The sequence below is a fragment of the Parambassis ranga genome, chromosome 5, assembly GCF_900634625.1.
Source record: "Parambassis ranga chromosome 5, fParRan2.1, whole genome shotgun sequence".
Taxonomy (NCBI): domain Eukaryota; kingdom Metazoa; phylum Chordata; class Actinopteri; family Ambassidae; genus Parambassis; species Parambassis ranga.
Genome location: NC_041026.1, coordinates 31,259,200 through 31,283,388, shown reverse-complemented (window position 1 = coordinate 31,283,388; position 24,189 = coordinate 31,259,200). Strand labels below are relative to the sequence as shown.

The 24,189-nt window shown below is 45.6% G+C and overlaps 1 protein-coding gene across 1 annotated transcript in view; it reads right to left on the bottom strand.

Moving 5' to 3' along the window:
* LOC114435948 (receptor-type tyrosine-protein phosphatase gamma-like) overlaps positions 1-24,189 on the bottom strand; it is a 234,170-nt gene that overhangs the window by 14,662 nt on the left and 195,319 nt on the right. The window lies entirely within an intron of this gene.

The following is a 24,189-nucleotide window of genomic DNA, read 5'->3' as shown; positions in this document are numbered from 1 at the left end:
TTTGACACAGGATTATGAAAATTGGCACACATATGTATCACCTCAAGACGCACAAAAAAGTCTCTTGGACCCCCCCTCCAAACCCAACAGGAAGTCCGCCATTTGAAGGTTTGTGGCCATTTTTGGCGATGTGTGACCCTGCTGCCAAACTTTTCACGCCTCGCATACGTCATCGGATTGAGCTGAAATTCGCCGTGTCCACTCAGGACACCATAGGGAATAGACGCATTCCAAAACTCTTACAAAAGTCTGACGGTGTGGCCGGGGCGTGGCCTCAAAGTTTGACCATTTCTGAGGACACAGAAAGTCTCTATAACTTCTTCGTTTTCTGTCCGATCTGTACCAAATGTCACATGTATGATCAGAGTCTGACCCTAAACACATCTATACAACAATATTGAGGCTTTGACAGAGCGCCACCTACTGGCTACACAAAATGTTGTGTTTTCATAGGTTTTTCTGCCTGCCCCTGTGGCCTGTTTTGAGTAGGGTCACGAAAATTGGCACACATGTTTATCACCCCAAGATGCACAAAAAAGTCTCTTGGACCCCCCCTCCAAACCCAACAGGAAGTCCGCCATTTTGAAATTTCTGTTAATTTTTGGCGATTTGTGACCCTGCTGCAAAACTTTTCACGCCTTGCATACTTCATCCAATCAAGCTGAAAATCACTGTGTCCACTCAGGACACCACAGGGAATAGACGCATTCCAAAACTCTTACAAAGGTCTTACGGTGTGGTGGGGGCGTGGCCTCAAAGTTGACCATTCGCCATTACAAAGGAACTCCCTGTATTTTTTGCCCTAATGTGTAGCCCCGCTGGCCAGTTTGACACAGGTTCATGAAAATTAGCACACATGTGTATCACCCCAAGACGCACAAAAAAGTCTCTTGGACCCCGCCTCCAAACCCAACAGGAAGTCCGCCATTTTGACTTTTGTGGCAATTGTTTGCCTATTTTTGACCCTGCTTCAAAACTTTTCACGCCTCACATACTTCATGCAATTGAGCTGAAATTCACTGTGTCTACTCAGGACACCATAGGGAATAGATGCATTCCAAAACTCTTTCAAAAGTATTACCGTGTGGCGGGGGAGTGGCCTCAAAGTTGACCGTTCGCCATTACAAAGGAACTCGCTGTGTTTTATGCAGTACTACCCATATACTTTATGCAATGTGGACAAAATCTTACAGTACTGCTATGGACCCGAGTCTGAACAGACATATATGCTAATAGGATGATACGGTCATAGCGCCACCTACTGGTAGCAGGAAAGTTTGGTTGTAAACATGTGTTCGTTGTATCTCTGTGGAAATAAGAGGAGAGCATAGGACAGGAGAGTATAGGAGACAAGAGCATAGGAGAGAAGACTGCGATGACCCCGCGGATCGCAAGGTGCGCGAGGGCCCGCAATGCTGCTTGCAGCTTTAATTAGGGCCCGAGCACCGAATGGTGCAAGAGCCCTATTGAAACCCTTAGGATTATTATTTTTCATTTTTTTTTTTTCCTTCCCCCCCTAAGATCGCATTTTTGGGGGCCTTAACATGCCCAAAAACTCACCAAACTTGGTAGAAAAATTCATTCGCCCGAAAAATTTTGAAATTTGCTGACTTTTGAAATGCACATATAAAAATGGCTCTATAGCGCCCCCAACGCGTAGCCCCTCTGGCCGGTTTGACACAGGATTATGAAAATTGGCACACATATGTATCACCTCAAGACGCACAAAAAAGTCTCTTGGACCCCCCCTCCAAACCCAACAGGAAGTCCGCCATTTGAAGGTTTGTGGCCATTTTTGGCGATGTGTGACCCTGCTGCCAAACTTTTCACGCCTCGCATACGTCATCGGATTGAGCTGAAATTCGCCGTGTCCACTCAGGACACCATAGGGAATAGACGCATTCCAAAACTCTTACAAAAGTCTGACGGTGTGGCCGGGGCGTGGCCTCAAAGTTTGACCATTTCTGAGGACACAGAAAGTCTCTATAACTTCTTCGTTTTCTGTCCGATCTGTACGAAATGTCACATGTATGATCAGAGTCTGACCCTAAACACATCTATACAACAATATTGAGGCTTTGACAGAGCGCCACCTACTGGCTACACAAAATGTTGTGTTTTCATAGGTTTTTCTGCCTGCCCCTGTGGCCTGTTTTGAGTAGGGTCACGAAAATTGGCACACATGTTTATCACCCCAAGACGCACAAAAAAGTCTCTTGGACCCCCCCTCCAAACCCAACAGGAAGTCCGCCATTTTGAAATTTCTGTTAATTTTTGGCGATTTGTGACCCTGCTACAAAACTTTTCACGCCTCGCATACTTCATCCAATCAAGCTGAAAATCACTGTGTCCACTCAGGACACGATACAGAATAGACGCATTCCAAAACTCTTACAAAAGTATTACGGTGTGGTGGGGGTGTGGCCTCAAAGTTGACCATTCGCCATTACAAAGGAACTCCCTGTATTTTTTGCCCTAACACGTAGCCCCGCTGGCCAGTTTGACACAGGATCATGAAAATTAGCACACGTGTATCACCCCAAGACGCACAAAAAAGTCTCTTGGACCCCCGCTCCAAACCCAACAGGAAGTCCGCCATTTTGACTTTTCTGGCCATTTTTTGCCTATTTGTGACCCTGCTTCAAAACTTTTCACGCCTCACATACTTCATGCAATTGAGCTGAAAATCACTGTGTCCACTCAGGACACCATAGGGAATAGACGCATTCCAAAACTCTTTCAAAAGTATTACCGTGTGGTGGGGGCGTGGCCTCAAATTTGACCATTCGCCATTACAAAGGAACTTGCTCTATTCTATGTAGTACTACCCATATACTTCATGCAATGTGGACAAAATCTTACACTACTGCTATGGACCCGAGTCTGAACAGATATATATGCTAATAGGATGATACGGTCATAGCGCCACCTACTGGTAGCAGGAAAGTTTGGTTGTAAACATGTGTTTGTTGTATATCTGTGGAAATGAGAGGAGGAGAGCATAGGACAGGAGAGTATAAGAGACGAGAGCATAGGAGAGAAGACTGCGATGACCCCGCGGATCGCCAGGTGCGCGAGGGCCCGCAATGCTGCTTGCAGCTTTAATTTTTCATTTTTTTTCCTTCCCCCCCTAAGATCGCATTTTTGGGGGCCTTAACATGCCCAAAAACTCACCAAACTTGGTAGAAAAATTCATTCGCCCGAAAAATTTTGAAATTTGCTGACTTTTGAAATGCACATATAAAAATGGCTCTATAGCGCCCCCAACGCGTAGCCCCTCTGGCCGGTTTGACACAGGATTATGAAAATTGGCACACATATGTATCACCTCAAGACGCACAAAAAAGTCTCTTGGACCCCCCCTCCAAACCCAACAGGAAGTCCGCCATTTGAAGGTTTGTGGCCATTTTTGGCGATGTGTGACCCTGCTGCCAAACTTTTCACGCCTCGCATACGTCATCGGATTGAGCTGAAATTCGCCGTGTCCACTCAGGACACCATAGGGAATAGACGCATTCCAAAACTCTTACAAAAGTCTGACGGTGTGGCCGGGGCGTGGCCTCAAAGTTTGACCATTTCTGAGGACACAGAAAGTCTCTATAACTTCTTCGTTTTCTGTCCGATCTGTACGAAATGTCACATGTATGATCAGAGTCTGACCCTAAACACATCTATACAACAATATTGAGGCTTTGACAGAGCGCCACCTACTGGCTACACAAAATGTTGTGTTTTCATAGGTTTTTCTGCCTGCCCCCCTGGCCTGTTTTGAGTAGGGTCATGAAAATTGGTACACATGTGTATCACCCCAAGATGCACAAAAAAGTCTCTTGGACCCCCCCTCCAAACCCAACAGGAAGTCCGCAATTTTGAAATTTCTGTTAATTTTTGGCGATTTGTGACCCTCCTACAAAACTTTTCACGCCTCGCATACTTCATCCAAATGAGCTAAAACTCACTGTGTCCACTCAGGACACCATAGGGAATAGACGCATTCAAAAACTCTTACAAAAGTCTGACGGTGTGGCGGGGGCGTGGCCTCAAAGTTGACCATTCGCCATTACAAAGGAACTCACTGTATTTATTGCCCTAATGCGTAGCCCCGCTGGCCAGTTTGACACAGGATCATGAGAATTAGCACACATGTGTATCACCCCAAGACGCACAAAAAAGTCTCTTGGACCCCCCCTCCAAACCCAACAGGAAGTCCGCCATTTTGACTTTTGTGGCCATTTTTTGCCTATTTTTGCCCCTGCTTCAAAACTTTTCACGCCTCACATACTTCATGCAATTGAGCTGAAATTCACTGTGTCCACTCAGGACACCACAGGGAATAGACGCATTCCAAAACTCTTACAAAAGTCTTACGGTGTGGTGGGGGCGTGGCCTCAAATTTGACCATTCGCCATTACAAAGGAACTCCCTGTATTTTTTGCCCTAATGTGTAGCCCCGCTGGCCAGTTTGACACAGGTTCATGAAAATTAGAACACATGTGTATCACCCCAAGACGCACAAAAAAGTCTCTTGGACCCCGCCTCCAAACCCAACAGGAAGTCCGCCATTTTGACTTTTGTGGCAATTTTTTGCCTATTTTTGACCCTGCTTCAAAACTTTTCACGCCTCACATACTTCATGCAATTGAGCTGAAATTCATTGTGTCTACTCAGGACACCATAGGGAATAGATGCATTCCAAAACTCTTTCAAAAGTATTACCGTGTGGCGGGGGAGTGGCCTCAAAGTTGACCGTTCGCCATTACAAAGGAACTCGCTGTGTTTTATGCAGTACTACCCAGATACTTTATGCAATGTGGACAAAATCTTACAGTACTGCTATGGACCCGAGTCTGAACAGATATATATGCTAATAGGATGATACGGTCATAGCGCCACCTACTGGTAGCAGGAAAGTTTGGTTGTAAACATGTGTTCGTTGTATCCCTGTGGAAATAAGAGGAGAGCATAGGACAGGAGATTATAGGAGACAAGAGCATAGGAGAGAAGACTGCGATGACCCCGCGGATCGCAAGGTGCGCGAGGGCCCGCAATGCTGCTTGCAGCTTTAATTTTTTTTTTTTTTTTTTTTTTTTTCCCCCTCCGAGATCGCATTTTTGGAGGCCTTAACATGCCCAAAAACTCAGCAAACTTGGTAGAAAAATTCATTCGCCCGAAAAATTTTGAAATTTGCTGACTTTTGAAATGCACATATAAAAATGGCTCTATAGCGCCCCCAACGCGTAGCCCCTCTGGCCGGTTTGACACAGGATTATGAAAATTGGCACACATATGTATCACCTCAAGACGCACAAAAAAGTCTCTTGGACCCCCCCTCCAAACCCAACAGGAAGTCCGCCATTTGAAGGTTTGTGGCCATTTTTGGCGATGTGTGACCCTGCTGCCAAACTTTTCACGCCTCGCATACTTCAACGGATTGAGCTGAAATTCGCCGTGTCCACTCAGGACACCATAGGGAATAGACGCATTCCAAAACTCTTACAAAAGTCTTACGGTGTGGCCGGGGCGTGGCCTCAAAGTTTGACCATTTCTGAGGACACAGAAAGTCTCTATAACTTCTTCGTTTTCTGTCCGATCTGTACGAAATGTCACATGTATGATCAGAGTCTGACCCTAAACACATCTATACAACAATATTGAGGCTTTGACAGAGCGCCACCTACTGGCTACACAAAATGTTGTGTTTTCATAGGTTTTTCTGCCTGCCCCCCTGGCCTGTTTTGAGTAGGGTCATGAAAATTGGTACACATGTGTATCACCCCAAGATGCACAAAAAAGTCTCTTGGACCCCCCCTCCAAACCCAACAGGAAGTCCGCAATTTTGAAATTTCTGTTAATTTTTGGCGATTTGTGACCCTCCTACAAAACTTTTCACGCCTCGCATACTTCATCCAAATGAGCTAAAACTCACTGTGTCCACTCAGGACACCATAGGGAATAGACGCATTCAAAAACTCTTACAAAAGTCTGACGGTGTGGCGGGGGCGTGGCCTCAAACTTGACCATTCGCCATTACAAAGGAACTCACTGTATTTATTGCCCTAATGCGTAGCCCCGCTGGCCAGTTTGACACAGGATCATGAGAATTAGCACACATGTGTATCACCCCAAGACGCACAAAAAAGTCTCTTGGACCCCCCCTCCAAACCCAACAGGAAGTCCACCATTTTGACTTTTGTGGCCATTTTTTGCCTATTTGTGACCCTGCTTCAAAACTTTTCACGCCTCACATACTTCATGCAATTGAGCTGAAATTCACTGTGTCCACTCAGGACACCATAGGGAATAGACGCATTCCAAAACTCTTTCAAAAGTATTACCGTGTGGCGGGGGAGTGGCCTCAAAGTTGACCATTCGCCATTACAAAGGAACTCGCTGTGTTTTATGCAGTACTACCCATATACTTTATGCAATGTGGACAAAATCTTACAGTACTGCCATGGAGCCGAGTCTAAACAGATATATATGCTAATAGGATGATACGGTCATAGCGCCACCTACTGGTAGCAGGAAAGTTTGGTTGTAAACATGTGTTTGTTGTATATCTGTGGAAATGAGAGGAGGAGAGCATAGCACAGGAGAGTATAGGAGACGAGAGCATAGGAGAGAAGACTGCGATGACCCTGCGGATCGCAAGGTGCGCGAGGGCCCGCAATGCTGCTTGCAGCTTTAATTAGGGCCCGAGCACCGAATGGTGCAAGAGCCCTATTGAAACCCTTAGGATTATTATTAGGGCCCGAGCACCGAATGGTGCAAGAGCCCTATTGAAAACCCTTAGGATTATTATTTTTTTTTTTTTTTTCCCCCTCCGAGATCGCATTTTTGGAGGCCTTAACATGCCCAAAAACTCACCAAACTTGGTAGAAAAATTCATTCGCCCGAAAAATTTTGAAATTTGCTGACTTTTGAAATGCACATATAAAAATGGCTCTATAGCGCCCCCAACGCGTAGCCCCTCTGGCCGGTTTGACACAGGATTATGAAAATTGGCACACATATGTATCACCTCAAGACGCACAAAAAAGTCTCTTGGACCCCCCCTCCAAACCCAACAGGAAGTCCGCCATTTGAAGGTTTGTGGCCATTTTTGGCGATGTGTGACCCTGCTGCCAAACTTTTCACGCCTCGCATACTTCAACGGATTGAGCTGAAATTCGCCGTGTCCACTCAGGACACCATAGGGAATAGACGCATTCCAAAACTCTTACAAAAGTCTGACGGTGTGGCCGGGGCGTGGCCTCAAAGTTTGACCATTTCTGAGGACACAGAAAGTCTCTATAACTTCTTCGTTTTCTGTCCGATCTGTACGAAATGTCACATGTATGATCAGAGTCTGACCCTAAACACATCTATACAACAATATTGAGGCTTTGACAGAGCGCCACCTACTGGCTACACAAAATGTTGTGTTTTCATAGGTTTTTCTGCCTGCCCCCCTGGCCTGTTTTGAGTAGGGTCATGAAAATTGGTACACATGTGTATCACCCCAAGATGCACAAAAAAGTCTCTTGGACCCCCCCTCCAAACCCAACAGGAAGTCCGCCATTTTGAAATTTCTGTTAATTTTTGCCTATTTGTGACCCTGCTTCAAAACTTTTCACGCCTCGCATACTTCATGCAATTGAGCTGAAATTCACTGTGTCTACTCAGGACACCATAGGGAATAGACGTATTCCAAAACTCTTTCAAAAGTATTACCGTGTGGTGGGGGAGTGGCCTCAAAGTTGACCATTCGCCATTACAAAGGAACTCGCTGTGTTTATTGCCCTAACGCGTAGCCCCGCTGGCCAGTTTGACACAGGATCATGAAAATTTGCAAACATGTGTACCACCCCAAGACGCACAAAAAAGTCTCTTGGACCCCCCCTCCAAACCCAACAGGAAGTCCGCCATTTGAAGGTTTGTGGCCATTTTTGGCGATGTGTGACCCTGCTGCCAAACTTTTCACGCCTCGCATACTTCAACGGATTGAGCTGAAATTCGCCGTGTCCACTCAGGACACCATAGGGAATAGACGCATTCCAAAACTCTTACAAAAGTCTGACGGTGTGGCCGGGGCGTGGCCTCAAAGTTTGACCATTTCTGAGGACACAGAAAGTCTCTATAACTTCTTCGTTTTCTGTCCGATCTGTACGAAATGTCACATGTATGATCAGAGTCTGACCCTAAACACATCTATACAACAATATTGAGGCTTTGACAGAGTGCCACCTACTGGCTACACAAAATGTTGTGTTTTCATAGGTTTTTCTGCCTGCCCCCCTGGCCTGTTTTGAGTAGGGTCATGAAAATTGGTACACATGTGTATCACCCCAAGATGCACAAAAAAGTCTCTTGGACCCCCCCTCCAAACCCAACAGGAAGTCCGCAATTTTGAAATTTCTGTTAATTTTTGGCGATTTGTGACCCTCCTACAAAACTTTTCACGCCTCGCATACTTCATCCAAATGAGCTAAAACTCACTGTGTCCACTCAGGATACCACAGGGAATAGACGCATTCCAAAACTCTTACAAAAGTCTTACGGTGTGGTGGGGGCGTGGCCTCAAATTTGACCATTCGCCATTACAAAGGAACTCCCTGTATTTTTTGCCCTAATGTGTAGCCCCGCTGGCCAGTTTGACACAGGTTCATGAAAATTAGCACACATGTGTATCACCCCAAGACGCACAAAAAAGTCTCTTGGACCCCGCCTCCAAACCCAACAGGAAGTCCGCCATTTTGACTTTTGTGGCAATTTTTTGCCTATTTTTGACCCTGCTTCAAAACTTTTCACGCCTCACATACTTCATGCAATTGAGCTGAAATTCACTGTGTCTACTCAGGACACCATAGGGAATAGATGCATTCCAAAACTCTTTCAAAAGTATTACCGTGTGGCGGGGGAGTGGCCTCAAAGTTGACCGTTCGCCATTACAAAGGAACTCGCTGTGGTTTATGCAGTACTACCCATATACTTTATGCAATGTGGACAAAATCTTACAGTACTGCTATGGACCCGAGTCTGAACAGATATATATGCTAATAGGATGATACGGTCATAGCGCCACCTACTGGTAGCAGGAAAGTTTGGTTGTAAACATGTGTTCGTTGTATCTCTGTGGAAATAAGAGGAGAGCATAGGACAGGAGAGTATAGGAGACAAGAGCATAGGAGAGAAGACTGCGATGACCCCGCGGATCGCAAGGTGCGCGAGGGCCCGCAATGCTGCTTGCAGCTTTAATTTTTTTTTTTTTTTTTTTTCCCCCTCCGAGATCGCATTTTTGGAGGCCTTAACATGCCCAAAAACTCACCAAACTTGGTAGAAAAATTCATTCGCCCGAAAAATTTTGAAATTTGCTGACTTTTGAAATGCACATATAAAAATGGCTCTATAGCGCCCCCAACGCGTAGCCCCTCTGGCCGGTTTGACACAGGATTATGAAAATTGGCACACATATGTATCACCTCAAGACGCACAAAAAAGTCTCTTGGACCCCCCCTCCAAACCCAACAGGAAGTCCGCCATTTGAAGGTTTGTGGCCATTTTTGGCGATGTGTGACCCTGCTGCCAAACTTTTCACGCCTCGCATACTTCAACGGATTGAGCTGAAATTCGCCGTGTCCACTCAGGACACCATAGGGAATAGACGCATTCCAAAACTCTTACAAAAGTCTGACGGTGTGGCCGGGGCGTGGCCTCAAAGTTTGACCATTTCTGAGGACACAGAAAGTCTCTATAACTTCTTCGTTTTCTGTCCGATCTGTACGAAATGTCACATGTATGATCAGAGTCTGACCCTAAACACATCTATACAACAATATTGAGGCTTTGACAGAGCGCCACCTACTGGCTACACAAAATGTTGTGTTTTCATAGGTTTTTCTGCCTGCCCCCCTGGCCTGTTTTGAGTAGGGTCATGAAAATTGGTACACATGTGTATCACCCCAAGATGCACAAAAAAGTCTCTTGGACCCCCCCTCCAAACCCAACAGGAAGTCCGCAATTTTGAAATTTCTGTTAATTTTTGGCGATTTGTGACCCTCCTACAAAACTTTTCACGCCTCGCATACTTCATCCAAATGAGCTAAAACTCACTGTGTCCACTCAGGACACCATAGGGAATAGACGCATTCAAAAACTCTTACAAAAGTCTGACGGTGTGGCGGGGGCGTGGCCTCAAAGTTGACCATTCGCCATTACAAAGGAACTCACTGTATTTATTGCCCTAATGCGTAGCCCCGCTGGCCAGTTTGACACAGGATCATGAGAATTAGCACACATGTGTATCACCCCAAGACGCACAAAAAAGTCTCTTGGACCCCCCCTCCAAACCCAACAGGAAGTCCACCATTTTGACTTTTGTGGCCATTTTTTGCCTATTTGTGACCCTGCTTCAAAACTTTTCACGCCTCACATACTTCATGCAATTGAGCTGAAATTCACTGTGTCCACTCAGGACACCATAGGGAATAGACGCATTCCAAAACTCTTTCAAAAGTATTACCGTGTGGCGGGGGAGTGGCCTCAAAGTTGACCATTCGCCATTACAAAGGAACTCGCTGTGTTTTATGCAGTACTACCCATATACTTTATGCAATGTGGACAAAATCTTACAGTACTGCCATGGAGCCGAGTCTAAGCAGATATATATGCTAATAGGATGATACGGTCATAGCGCCACCTACTGGTAGCAGGAAAGTTTGGTTGTAAACATGTGTTTGTTGTATATCTGTGGAAATGAGAGGAGGAGAGCATAGCACAGGAGAGTATAGGAGACGCGAGCATAGGAGAGAAGACTGCGATGACCCCACGGATCGCAAGGTGCGCGAGGGCCCGCAATGCTGCTTGCAGCTTTAATTATTTTTTTTTTTTCCCCCTCCGAGATCGCATTTTTGGAGGCCTTAACATGCCCAAAAACTCACCAAACTTGGTAGAAAAATTCATTCGCCCGAAAAATTTTGAAATTTGCTGACTTTTGAAATGCACATATAAAAATGGCTCTATAGCGCCCCCAACGCGTAGCCCCTCTGGCCGGTTTGACACAGGATTATGAAAATTGGCACACATATGTATCACCTCAAGACGCACAAAAAAGTCTCTTGGACCCCCCCTCCAAACCCAACAGGAAGTCCGCCATTTGAAGGTTTGTGGCCATTTTTGGCGATGTGTGACCCTGCTGCCAAACTTTTCACGCCTCGCATACTTCAACGGATTGAGCTGAAATTCGCCGTGTCCACTCAGGACACCATAGGGAATAGACGCATTCCAAAACTCTTACAAAAGTCTGACGGTGTGGCCGGGGCGTGGCCTCAAAGTTTGACCATTTCTGAGGACACAGAAAGTCTCTATAACTTCTTCGTTTTCTGTCCGATCTGTACGAAATGTCACATGTATGATCAGAGTCTGACCCTAAACACATCTATACAACAATATTGAGGCTTTGACAGAGCGCCACCTACTGGCTACACAAAATGTTGTGTTTTCATAGGTTTTTCTGCCTGCCCCCCTGGCCTGTTTTGAGTAGGGTCATGAAAATTGGTACACATGTGTATCACCCCAAGATGCACAAAAAAGTCTCTTGGACCCCCCCTCCAAACCCAACAGGAAGTCCGCAATTTTGAAATTTCTGTTAATTTTTGGCGATTTGTGACCCTCCTACAAAACTTTTCACGCCTCGCATACTTCATCCAAATGAGCTAAAACTCACTGTGTCCACTCAGGACACCATAGGGAATAGACGCATTCAAAAACTCTTACAAAAGTCTGACGGTGTGGCGGGGGCGTGGCCTCAAAGTTGACCATTCGCCATTACAAAGGAACTCACTGTATTTATTGCCCTAATGCGTAGCCCCGCTGGCCAGTTTGACACAGGATCATGAGAATTAGCACACATGTGTATCACCCCAAGACGCACAAAAAAGTCTCTTGGACCCCCCCTCCAAACCCAACAGGAAGTCCACCATTTTGACTTTTGTGGCCATTTTTGCCTATTTGTGACCCTGCTTCAAAACTTTTCACGCCTCACATACTTCATGCAATTGAGCTGAAATTCACTGTGTCCACTCAGGACACCATAGGGAATAGACGCATTCCAAAACTCTTTCAAAAGTATTACCGTGTGGTGGGGGAGTGGCCTCAAAGTTGACCATTCGCCATTACAAAGGAACTCGCTGTGTTTTATGCAGTACTACCCATATACTTTATGCAATGTGGACAAAGTCTTACAGTACTGCCATGGAGCCGAATCTAAACAGATATATATGCTAATAGGATGATACGGTCATAGCGCCACCTACTGGTAGCAGGAAAGTTTGGTTGTAAACATGTGTTTGTTGTATATCTGTGGAAATGAGAGGAGGAGAGAATAGCACAGCAGAGTATAGGAGACGAGAGCATAGGAGAGAAGACTGCGATGACCCCGTGGATCGCAAGGTGCGCGAGGGCCCGCAATGCTGCTTGCAGCTTTAATTTTTAGGGCCCGAGCACCGAATGGTGCAAGAGCCCTATTGAAACCCTTAGGATTATTATTTTTTTTTTTTTTTTTTTTTTTTTTTTTTTTTTTTTTTTTTTTTTTTTTTTCCCCCTCCGAGATCGCATTTTTGGAGGCCTTAACATGCCCAAAAACTCACCAAACTTGGTAGAAAAATTCATTCGCCCGAAAAATTTTGAAATTTGCTGACTTTTGAAATGCACATATAAAAATGGCTCTATAGCGCCCCCAACGCGTAGCCCCTCTGGCCGGTTTGACACAGGATTATGAAAATTGGCACACATATGTATCACCTCAAGACGCACAAAAAAGTCTCTTGGACCCCCCCTCCAAACCCAACAGGAAGTCCGCCATTTGAAGGTTTGTGGCCATTTTTGGCGATGTGTGACCCTGCTGCCAAACTTTTCACGCCTCGCATACTTCAACGGATTGAGCTGAAATTCGCCGTGTCCACTCAGGACACCATAGGGAATAGACGCATTCCAAAACTCTTACAAAAGTCTGACGGTGTGGCCGGGGCGTGGCCTCAAAGTTTGACCATTTCTGAGGACACAGAAAGTCTCTATAACTTCTTCGTTTTCTGTCCGATCTGTACGAAATGTCACATGTATGATCAGAGTCTGACCCTAAACACATCTATACAACAATATTGAGGCTTTGACAGAGCGCCACCTACTGGCTACACAAAATGTTGTGTTTTCATAGGTTTTTCTGCCTGCCCCCCTGGCCTGTTTTGAGTAGGGTCATGAAAATTGGTACACATGTGTATCACCCCAAGATGCACAAAAAAGTCTCTTGGACCCCCCCTCCAAACCCAACAGGAAGTCCGCAATTTTGAAATTTCTGTTAATTTTTGGCGATTTGTGACCCTCCTACAAAACTTTTCACGCCTCGCATACTTCATCCAAATGAGCTAAAACTCACTGTGTCCACTCAGGACACCATAGGGAATAGACGCATTCAAAAACTCTTACAAAAGTCTGACGGTGTGGCGGGGGCGTGGCCTCAAAGTTGACCATTCGCCATTACAAAGGAACTCACTGTATTTATTGCCCTAATGCGTAGCCCCGCTGGCCAGTTTGACACAGGATCATGAAAATTGGCACACATGTGTATCACCCCAAGACGCACAAAAAAGTCTCTTGGACCCCCCCTCCAAACCCAACAGGAAGTCCGCCATTTTGACTTTTGTGGCCATTTTTGCCTATTTGTGACCCTGCTTCAAAACTTTTCACGCCTCACATACTTCATGCAATTGAGCTGAAATTCACTGTGTCCACTCAGGACACCATAGGGAATAGACGCATTCCAAAACTCTTTCAAAAGTATTACCGTGTGGCGGGGGAGTGGCCTCAAAGTTGACCATTCGCCATTACAAAGGAACTCGCTGTGTTTTATGCAGTACTACCCATATACTTTATGCAATGTGGACAAAATCTTACAGTACTGCTATGGACCCGAGTCTGAACAGATATATATGCTAATAGGATGATACGGTCATAGCGCCACCTACTGGTAGCAGGAAAGTTTGGTTGTAAACATGTGTTTGTTGTATATCTGTGGAAATGAGAGGAGGAGAGCATAGGACAGGAGAGTATGCTGCTTGCAGCTTTAATTTTTTTTTTTTTTTTTCCCCCTCCGAGATCGCATTTTTGGAGGCCTTAACATGCCCAAAAACTCACCAAACTTGGTAGAAAAATTCATTCGCCCGAAAAATTTTGAAATTTGCTGACTTTTGAAATGCACATATAAAATGGCTCTATAGCGCCCCCAACGCGTAGCCCCTCTGGCCGGTTTGACACAGGATTATGAAAATTGGCACACATATGTATCACCTCAAGACGCACAAAAAAGTCTCTTGGACCCCCCCTCCAAACCCAACAGGAAGTCCGCCATTTGAAGGTTTGTGGCCATTTTTGGCGATGTGTGACCCTGCTGCCAAACTTTTCACGCCTCGCATACTTCAACGGATTGAGCTGAAATTCGCCGTGTCCACTCAGGACACCATAGGGAATAGACGCATTCCAAAACTCTTACAAAAGTCTGACGGTGTGGCCGGGGCGTGGCCTCAAAGTTTGACCATTTCTGAGGACACAGAAAGTCTCTATAACTTCTTCGTTTTCTGTCCGATCTGTACGAAATGTCACATGTATGATCAGAGTCTGACCCTAAACACATCTATACAACAATATTGAGGCTTTGACAGAGCGCCACCTACTGGCTACACAAAATGTTGTGTTTTCATAGGTTTTTCTGCCTGCCCCCCTGGCCTGTTTTGAGTAGGGTCATGAAAATTGGTACACATGTGTATCACCCCAAGATGCACAAAAAAGTCTCTTGGACCCCCCCTCCAAACCCAACAGGAAGTCCGCAATTTTGAAATTTCTGTTAATTTTTGGCGATTTGTGACCCTCCTACAAAACTTTTCACGCCTCGCATACTTCATCCAAATGAGCTAAAACTCACTGTGTCCACTCAGGACACCATAGGGAATAGACGCATTCAAAAACTCTTACAAAAGTCTGACGGTGTGGCGGGGGCGTGGCCTCAAAGTTGACCATTCGCCATTACAAAAGAACTCCCTGTATCTATTGCCCTAATGCGTAGCCCCGCTGGCCAGTTTGACACAGGATCATGAAATGTGGCACACATGTGTATCACCCCAAGACGCACAAAAAAGTCTCTTGGACCCCCCCTCCAAACCCAACAGGAAGTCCGCCATTTTGACTTTTGTGGCCATTTTTTGCCTATTTGTGACCCTGCTTCAAAACTTTTCACGCCTCACATACTTCATGCAATTGAGCTGAAATTCACTGTGTCCACTCATGACACCATAGGGAATAGACGCATTCCAAAACTCTTTCAAAAGTATTACCGTGTGGCGGGGGAGTGGCCTCAAAGTTGACCAGTTCGCCATTACAAAGGAACTCGCTGTGTTTTATGCAGTACTACCCATATACTTTATGCAATGTGGACAAAATCTTACAGTACTGCTATGGACCCGAGTCTGAACAGATATATATGCTAATAGGATGATACGGTCATAGCGCCACCTACTGGTAGCAGGAAAGTTTGGTTGTAAACATGTGTTTGTTGTATATCTGTGGAAATGAGAGGAGGAGAGCATAGGACAGGAGAGTATAGGAGACGAGAGCATAGGAGAGAAGACTGCGATGACCCCGCGGATCGCAAGGTGCGCGAGGGCCCGCAATGCTGCTTGCAGCTTTAATTTTTTTTTTTTTTTCTTTCCCCCTCCGAGATCGCATTTTTGGAGGCCTTAACATGCCCAAAAACTCACCAAACTTGGTAGAAAAATTCATTCGCCCGAAAAATTTTGAAATTTGCTGACTTTTGAAATGCACATAGAAAATGGCTCTATAGCGCCCCCAACGCGTAGCCCCTCTGGCCGGTTTGACACAGGATTATGAAAATTGGCACACATATGTATCACCTCAAGACGCACAAAAAAGTCTCTTGGACCCCCCCTCCAAACCCAACAGGAAGTCCGCCATTTGAAGGTTTGTGGCCATTTTTGGCGATGTGTGACCCTGCTGCCAAACTTTTCACGCCTCGCATACTTCAACGGATTGAGCTGAAATTCGCCGTGTCCACTCAGGACACCATAGGGAATAGACGCATTCCAAAACTCTTACAAAAGTCTGACGGTGTGGCCGGGGCGTGGCCTCAAAGTTTGACCATTTCTGAGGACACAGAAAGTCTCTATAACTTCTTCGTTTTCTGTCCGATCTGTACGAAATGTCACATGTATGATCAGAGTCTGACCCTAAACACATCTATACAACAATATTGAGGCTTTGACAGAGCGCCACCTACTGGCTACACAAAATGTTGTGTTTTCATAGGTTTTTCTGCCTGCCCCCTGGCCTGTTTTGAGTAGGGTCATGAAAATTGGTACACATGTGTATCACCCCAAGATGCACAAAAAAGTCTCTTGGACCCCCCCTCCAAACCCAACAGGAAGTCCGCAATTTTGAAATTTCTGTTAATTTTTGGCGATTTGTGACCCTCCTACAAAACTTTTCACGCCTCGCATACTTCATCCAAATGAGCTAAAACTCACTGTGTCCACTCAGGACACCATAGGGAATAGACGCATTCCAAAACTCTTACAAAAGTCTGACGGTGTGGCGGGGGCGTGGCCTCAAAGTTGACCATTCGCCATTACAAAGGAACTCACTGTATTTATTGCCCTAATGCGTAGCCCCGCTGGCCAGTTTGACACAGGATCATGAAAATTAGCACACATGTGTATCACCCCAAGACGCACAAAAAAGTCTCTTGGACCCCCCCTCCAAACCCAACAGGAAGTCCGCCATTTTGACTTTTGTGGCCATTTTTTGCCTATTTGTGACCCTGCTTCAAAACTTTTCACGCCTCACATACTTCATGCAATTGAGCTGAAATTCACTGTGTCCACTCAGGACACCATAGGGAATAGACGCATTCCAAAACTCTTTCAAAAGTATTACCGTGTGGCGGGGGAGTGGCCTCAAAGTTGACCATTCGCCATTACAAAGGAACTCGCTGTGTTTTATGCAGTACTACCCATATACTTTATGCAATGTGGACAAAATCTTACACTACTGCTATGGACCCGAGTCTGAACAGATATATATGCTAATAGGATGATACGGTCATAGCGCCACCTACTGGTAGCAGGAAAGTTTGGTTGTAAACATGTGTTTGTTGTATATCTGTGGAAATGAGAGGAGGAGAGCATAGGACAGGAGAGTATAGGAGACGAGAGCATAGGAGAGAAGACTGCGATGACCCCGCGGATCGCAAGGTGCGCGAGGGCCCGCAATGCTGCTTGCAGCTTTAATTTTTTTTTTTTTTTTTTTCCCCCTCCGAGATCGCATTTTTGGAGGCCTTAACATGCCCAAAAACTCACCAAACTTGGTAGAAAAATTCATTCGCCCGAAAAATTTTGAAATTTGCTGACTTTTGAAATGCACATATAAAAATGGCTCTATAGCGCCCCCAACGCGTAGCCCCTCTGGCCGGTTTGACACAGGATTATGAAAATTGGCACACATATGTATCACCTCAAGACGCACAAAAAAGTCTCTTGGACCCCCCCTCCAAACCCAACAGGAAGTCCGCCATTTGAAGGTTTGTGGCCATTTTTGGCGATGTGTGACCCTGCTGCCAAACTTTTCACGCCTCGCATACTTCAACGGATTGAGCTGAAATTCGCCGTGTCCACTCAGGACACCATAGGGAATAGACGCATTCCAAAACTCTTACAAAAGTCTGACGGTGTGGCCGGGGCGTGGCCTCAAAGTTTGACCATTTCTGAGGACACAGAAAGTCTCTATAACTTCTTCGTTTTCTGTCCGATCTGTACGAAATGTCACATGTATGATCAGAGTCTGACCCTAAACACATCTATACAACAATATTGAGGCTTTGACAGAGCGCCACCTACTGGCTACACAAAATGTTGTGTTTTCATAGGTTTTTCTGCCTGCCCCCCTGGCCTGTTTTGAGTAGGGTCATGAAAATTGGTACACATGTGTATCACCCCAAGATGCACAAAAAAGTCTCTTGGACCCCCCCTCCAAACCCAACAGGAAGTCCGCAATTTTGAAATTTCTGTTAATTTTTGGCGATTTGTGACCCTCCTACAAAACTTTTCACGCCTCGCATACTTCATCCAAATGAGCTAAAACTCACTGTGTCCACTCAGGACACCATAGGGAATAGACGCATTCAAAAACTCTTACAAAAGTCTGACGGTGTGGCGGGGGCGTGGCCTCAAAGTTGACCATTCGCCATTACAAAGGAACTCACTGTATTTATTGCCCTAATGCGTAGCCCCGCTGGCCAGTTTGACACAGGATCATGAGAATTAGCACACATGTGTATCACCCCAAGACGCACAAAAAAGTCTCTTGGACCCCCCCTCCAAACCCAACAGGAAGTCCACCATTTTGACTTTTGTGGCCATTTTTTGCCTATTTGTGACCCTGCTTCAAAACTTTTCACGCCTCACATACTTCATGCAATTGAGCTGAAATTCACTGTGTCCACTCAGGACACCACAGGGAATAGACGCATTCCAAAACTCTTACAAAAGTCTTACGGTGTGGTGGGGGCGTGGCCTCAAAGTTGACCATTCGCCATTACAAAGGAACTCCCTGTATTTTTGCCCTAATGTGTAGCCCCGCTGGCCAGTTTGACACAGGTTCATGAAAATTAGCACACATGTGTATCACCCCAAGACGCACAAAAAAGTCTCTTGGACCCCGCCTCCAAACCCAACAGGAAGTCCGCCATTTTGACTTTTGTGGCAATTGTTTGCCTATTTTTGACCCTGCTTCAAAACTTTTCACGCCTCACATACTTCATGCAATTGAGCTGAAATTCACTGTGTCTACTCAGGACACCATAGGGAATAGATGCATTCCAAAACTCTTTCAAAAGTATTACCGTGTGGCGGGGGAGTGGCCTCAAAGTTGACCGTTCGCCATTACAAAGGAACTCGCTGTGTTTTATGCAGTACTACCCATATACTTTATGCAATGTGGACAAAATCTTACAGTACTGCTATGGACCCGAGTCTGAACAGATATATATGCTAATAGGATGATACGGTCATAGCGCCACCTACTGGTAGCAGGAAAGTTTGGTTGTAAACATGTGTTCGTTGTATCTCTGTGGAAATAAGAGGAGAGCATAGGACAGGAGAGTATAGGAGACAAGAGCATAGGAGAGAAGACTGCGATGACCCCGCGGATCGCAAGGTGCGCGAGGGCCCGCAATGCTGCTTGCAGCTTTAATTTTTTTTTTTTTTTTTTTTCCCCCTCCGAGATCGCATTTTTGGAGGCCTTAACATGCCCAAAAACTCACCAAACTTGGTAGAAAAATTCATTCGCCCGAAAAATTTTGAAATTTGCTGACTTTTGAAATGCACATATAAAAATGGCTCTATAGCGCCCCCAACGCGTAGCCCCTCTGGCCGGTTTGACACAGGATTATGAAAATTGGCACACATATGTATCACCTCAAGACGCACAAAAAAGTCTCTTGGACCCCCCCTCCAAACCCAACAGGAAGTCCGCCATTTGAAGGTTTGTGGCCATTTTTGGCGATGTGTGACCCTGCTGCCAAACTTTTCACGCCTCGCATACTTCAACGGATTGAGCTGAAATTCGCCGTGTCCACTCAGGACACCATAGGGAATAGACGCATTCCAAAACTCTTACAAAAGTCTGACGGTGTGGCCGGGGCGTGGCCTCAAAGTTTGACCATTTCTGAGGACACAGAAAGTCTCTATAACTTCTTCGTTTTCTGTCCGATCTGTACGAAATGTCACATGTATGATCAGAGTCTGACCCTAAACACATCTATACAACAATATTGAGGCTTTGACAGAGCGCCACCTACTGGCTACACAAAATGTTGTGTTTTCATAGGTTTTTCTGCCTGCCCCCCTGGCCTGTTTTGAGTAGGGTCATGAAAATTGGTACACATGTGTATCACCCCAAGATGCACAAAAAAGTCTCTTGGACCCCCCCTCCAAACCCAACAGGAAGTCCGCAATTTTGAAATTTCTGTTAATTTTTGGCGATTTGTGACCCTCCTACAAAACTTTTCACGCCTCGCATACTTCATCCAAATGAGCTAAAACTCACTGTGTCCACTCAGGACACCATAGGGAATAGACGCATTCCAAAACTCTTACAAAAGTCTGACGGTGTGGTGGGGGCGTGGCCTCAAAGTTGACCATTCGCCATTACAAAGGAACTCCCTGTATTTTTTCCCTAATGCGTAGCCCCGCTGGCCAGTTTGACACAGGATCATGAAAATTAGCACACATGTGTATCACCCCAAGACGCACAAAAAAGTCTCTTGGACCCCCCCTCCAAACCCAACAGGAAGTCCGCCATTTTGACTTTTGTGGCCATTTTTTGCCTATTTGTGACCCTGCTTCAAAACTTTTCACGCCTCACATACTTCATGCAATTGAGCTGAAATTCACTGTGTCCACTCAGGACACCATAGGGAATAGACGCATTCCAAAACTCTTTCAAAAGTATTACCGTGTGGCGGGGGAGTGGCCTCAAAGTTGACCATTCGCCATTACAAAGGAACTCGCTGTGTTTTATGCAGTACTACCCATATACTTTATGCAATGTGGACAAAATCTTACAGTACTGCTATGGACCCGAGTCTGAACAGATATATATGCTAATAGGATGATACGGTCATAGCGCCACCTACTGGTAGCAGGAAAGTTTGGTTGTAAACATGTGTTGTTGTATATCTGTGGAAATGAGAGGAGGAGAGCATAGCACAGGAGAGTATAGGAGACGAGAGCATAGGAGAGAAGACTGCGATGACCCCGCGGATCGCAAGGTGCGCGAGGGCCCGCAATGCTGCTTGCAGCTTTAATTAGGGCCCGAGCACCGAATGGTGCAAGAGCCCTATTGAAACCCTTAGGATTATTATTTTTTTTTTTTCCTTCCCCCCCTAGATCGCATTTTGGGGGCCTTAACATGCCCAAAAACTCACCAAACTTGGTAGAAAAATTCATTCGCCCGAAAAATTTTGAAATTTGCTGACTTTTGAAATGCACATATAAAAATGGCTCTATAGCGCCCCCAACGCGTAGCCCCTCTGGCCGGTTTGACACAGGATTATGAAAATTGGCACACATATGTATCACCTCAAGACGCACAAAAAAGTCTCTTGGACCCCCCCTCCAAACCCAACAGGAAGTCCGCCATTTGAAGGTTTGTGGCCATTTTTGGCGATGTGTGACCCTGCTGCCAAACTTTTCACGCCTCGCATACTTCAACGGATTGAGCTGAAATTCGCCGTGTCCACTCAGGACACCATAGGGAATAGACGCATTCCAAAACTCTTACAAAAGTCTGACGGTGTGGCCGGGGCGTGGCCTCAAAGTTTGACCATTTCTGAGGACACAGAAAGTCTCTATAACTTCTTCGTTTTCTGTCCGATCTGTACGAAATGTCACATGTATGATCAGAGTCTGACCCTAAACACATCTATACAACAATATTGAGGCTTTGACAGAGCGCCACCTACTGGCTACACAAAATGTTGTGTTTTCATAGGTTTTTCTGCCTGCCCCCCTGGCCTGTTTTGAGTAGGGTCATGAAAATTGGTACACATGTGTATCACCCCAAGATGCACAAAAAAGTCTCTTGGACCCCCCCTCCAAACCCAACAGGAAGTCCGCCATTTTGAAATTTCTGTTAATTTTTGGCGATTTGTGACCCTCCTACAAAACTTTTCACGCCTCGCATACTTCATCCAAATGAGCTAAAACTCACTGTGTCCACTCAGGACACCATAGGGAATAGACGCATTCCAAAACTCTTACAAAAGTCTGACGGTGTGGTGGGGGCGTGGCCTCAAAGTTGACCATTCGCCATTACAAAGGAACTCACTGTATTTATTGCCCTAATGCGTAGCCCCGCTGGCCAGTTTGACACAGGATCATGAAAATTAGCACACATGTGTATCACCCCAAGACGCACAAAAAAGTCTCTTGGACCCCCCCTCCAAACCCAACAGGAAGTCCGCCATTTTGACTTTTGTGGCAATTTTTTGCCTATTTTTGACCCTGCTTCAAAACTTTTCACGCCTCACATACTTCATGCAATTGAGCTGAAATTCACTGTGTCTACTCAGGACACCATAGGGAATAGATTGCATTCCAAAACTCTTTCAAAAGTATTACCGTGTGGCGGGGGAGTGGCCTCAAAGTTGACCGTTCGCCATTACAAAGGAACTCGCTGTGTTTTATGCAGTACTACCCATATACTTTATGCAATGTGGACAAAATCTTACAGTACTGCTATGGACCCGAGTCTGAACAGATATATATGCTAATAGGATGATACGGTCATAGCGCCACCTACTGGTAGCAGGAAAGTTTGGTTGTAAACATGTGTTCGTTGTATCTCTGTGGAAATAAGAGGAGAGCATAGGACAGGAGAGTATAGGAGACAAGAGCATAGGAGAGAAGACTGCGATGACCCCGCGGATCGCAAGGTGCGCGAGGGCCCGCAATGCTGCTTGCAGCTTTAATTTTATTTTTTTTTTTTTTTTTTTCCCCCCTCCGAGATCGCATTTTTGGAGGCCTTAACATGCCCAAAAACTCACCAAACTTGGTAGAAAAATTCATTCGCCCGAAAAATTTTGAAATTTGCTGACTTTTGAAATGCACATATAAAAATGGCTCTATAGCGCCCCCAACGCGTAGCCCCTCTGGCCGGTTTGACACAGGATTATGAAAATTGGCACACATATGTATCACCTCAAGACGCACAAAAAAGTCTCTTGGACCCCCCCTCCAAACCCAACAGGAAGTCCGCCATTTGAAGGTTTGTGGCCATTTTTGGCGATGTGTGACCCTGCTGCCAAACTTTTCACGCCTCGCATACTTCAACGGATTGAGCTGAAATTCGCCGTGTCCACTCAGGACACCATAGGGAATAGACGCATTCCAAAACTCTTACAAAAGTCTGACGGTGTGGCCGGGGCGTGGCCTCAAAGTTTGACCATTTCTGAGGACACAGAAAGTCTCTATAACTTCTTCGTTTTCTGTCCGATCTGTACGAAATGTCACATGTATGATCAGAGTCTGACCCTAAACACATCTATACAACAATATTGAGGCTTTGACAGAGCGCCACCTACTGGCTACACAAAATGTTGTGTTTTCATAGGTTTTTCTGCCTGCCCCCCTGGCCTGTTTTGAGTAGGGTCATGAAAATTGGTACACATGTGTATCACCCCAAGATGCACAAAAAAGTCTCTTGGACCCCCCCCTCCAAACCCAACAGGAAGTCCGCAATTTTGAAATTTCTGTTAATTTTTGGCGATTTGTGACCCTGCTACAAAACTTTTCACGCCTCGCATACTTCATCCAAATGAGCTAAAACTCACTGTGTCCACTCAGGACACCATAGGGAATAGACGCATTCCAAAACTCTTACAAAAGTCTGACGGTGTGGCGGGGGCGTGGCCTCAAAGTTGACCATTCGCCATTACAAAGGAACTCCCTGTATTTATTGCCCTAACGCGTAGCCCCGCTGGCCAGTTTGACACAGGATCATGAAATTAGCACACATGTGTATCACCCCAAGACGCACAAAAAAGTCTCTTGGACCCCCCCTCCAAACCCAACAGGAAGTCCGCCATTTTGACTTTTGTGGCCATTTTTTGCCTATTTGTGACCCTGCTTCAAAACTTTTCACGCCTCACATACTTCATGCAATTGAGCTGAAATTCACTGTGTCCACTCAGGACACCATAGGGAATAGACGCATTCCAAAACTCTTTCAAAAGTATTACCGTGTGGCGGGGGAGTGGCCTCAAAGTTGACCATTCGCCATTACAAAGGAACTCGCTGTGTTTTATGCAGTACTACCCATATACTTTATGCAATGTGGACAAAATCTTACAGTACTGCTATGGACCCGAGTCTGAACAGATATATATGCTAATAGGATGATACGGTCATAGCGCCACCTACTGGTAGCAGGAAAGTTTGGTTGTAAACATGTGTTTGTTGTATATCTGTGGAAATGAGAGGAGGAGAGCATAGCACAGGAGAGTATAGGAGACGAGAGCATAGGAGAGAAGACTGCGATGACCCCGCGGATCGCAAGGTGCGCGAGGGCCCGCAATGCTGCTTGCAGCTT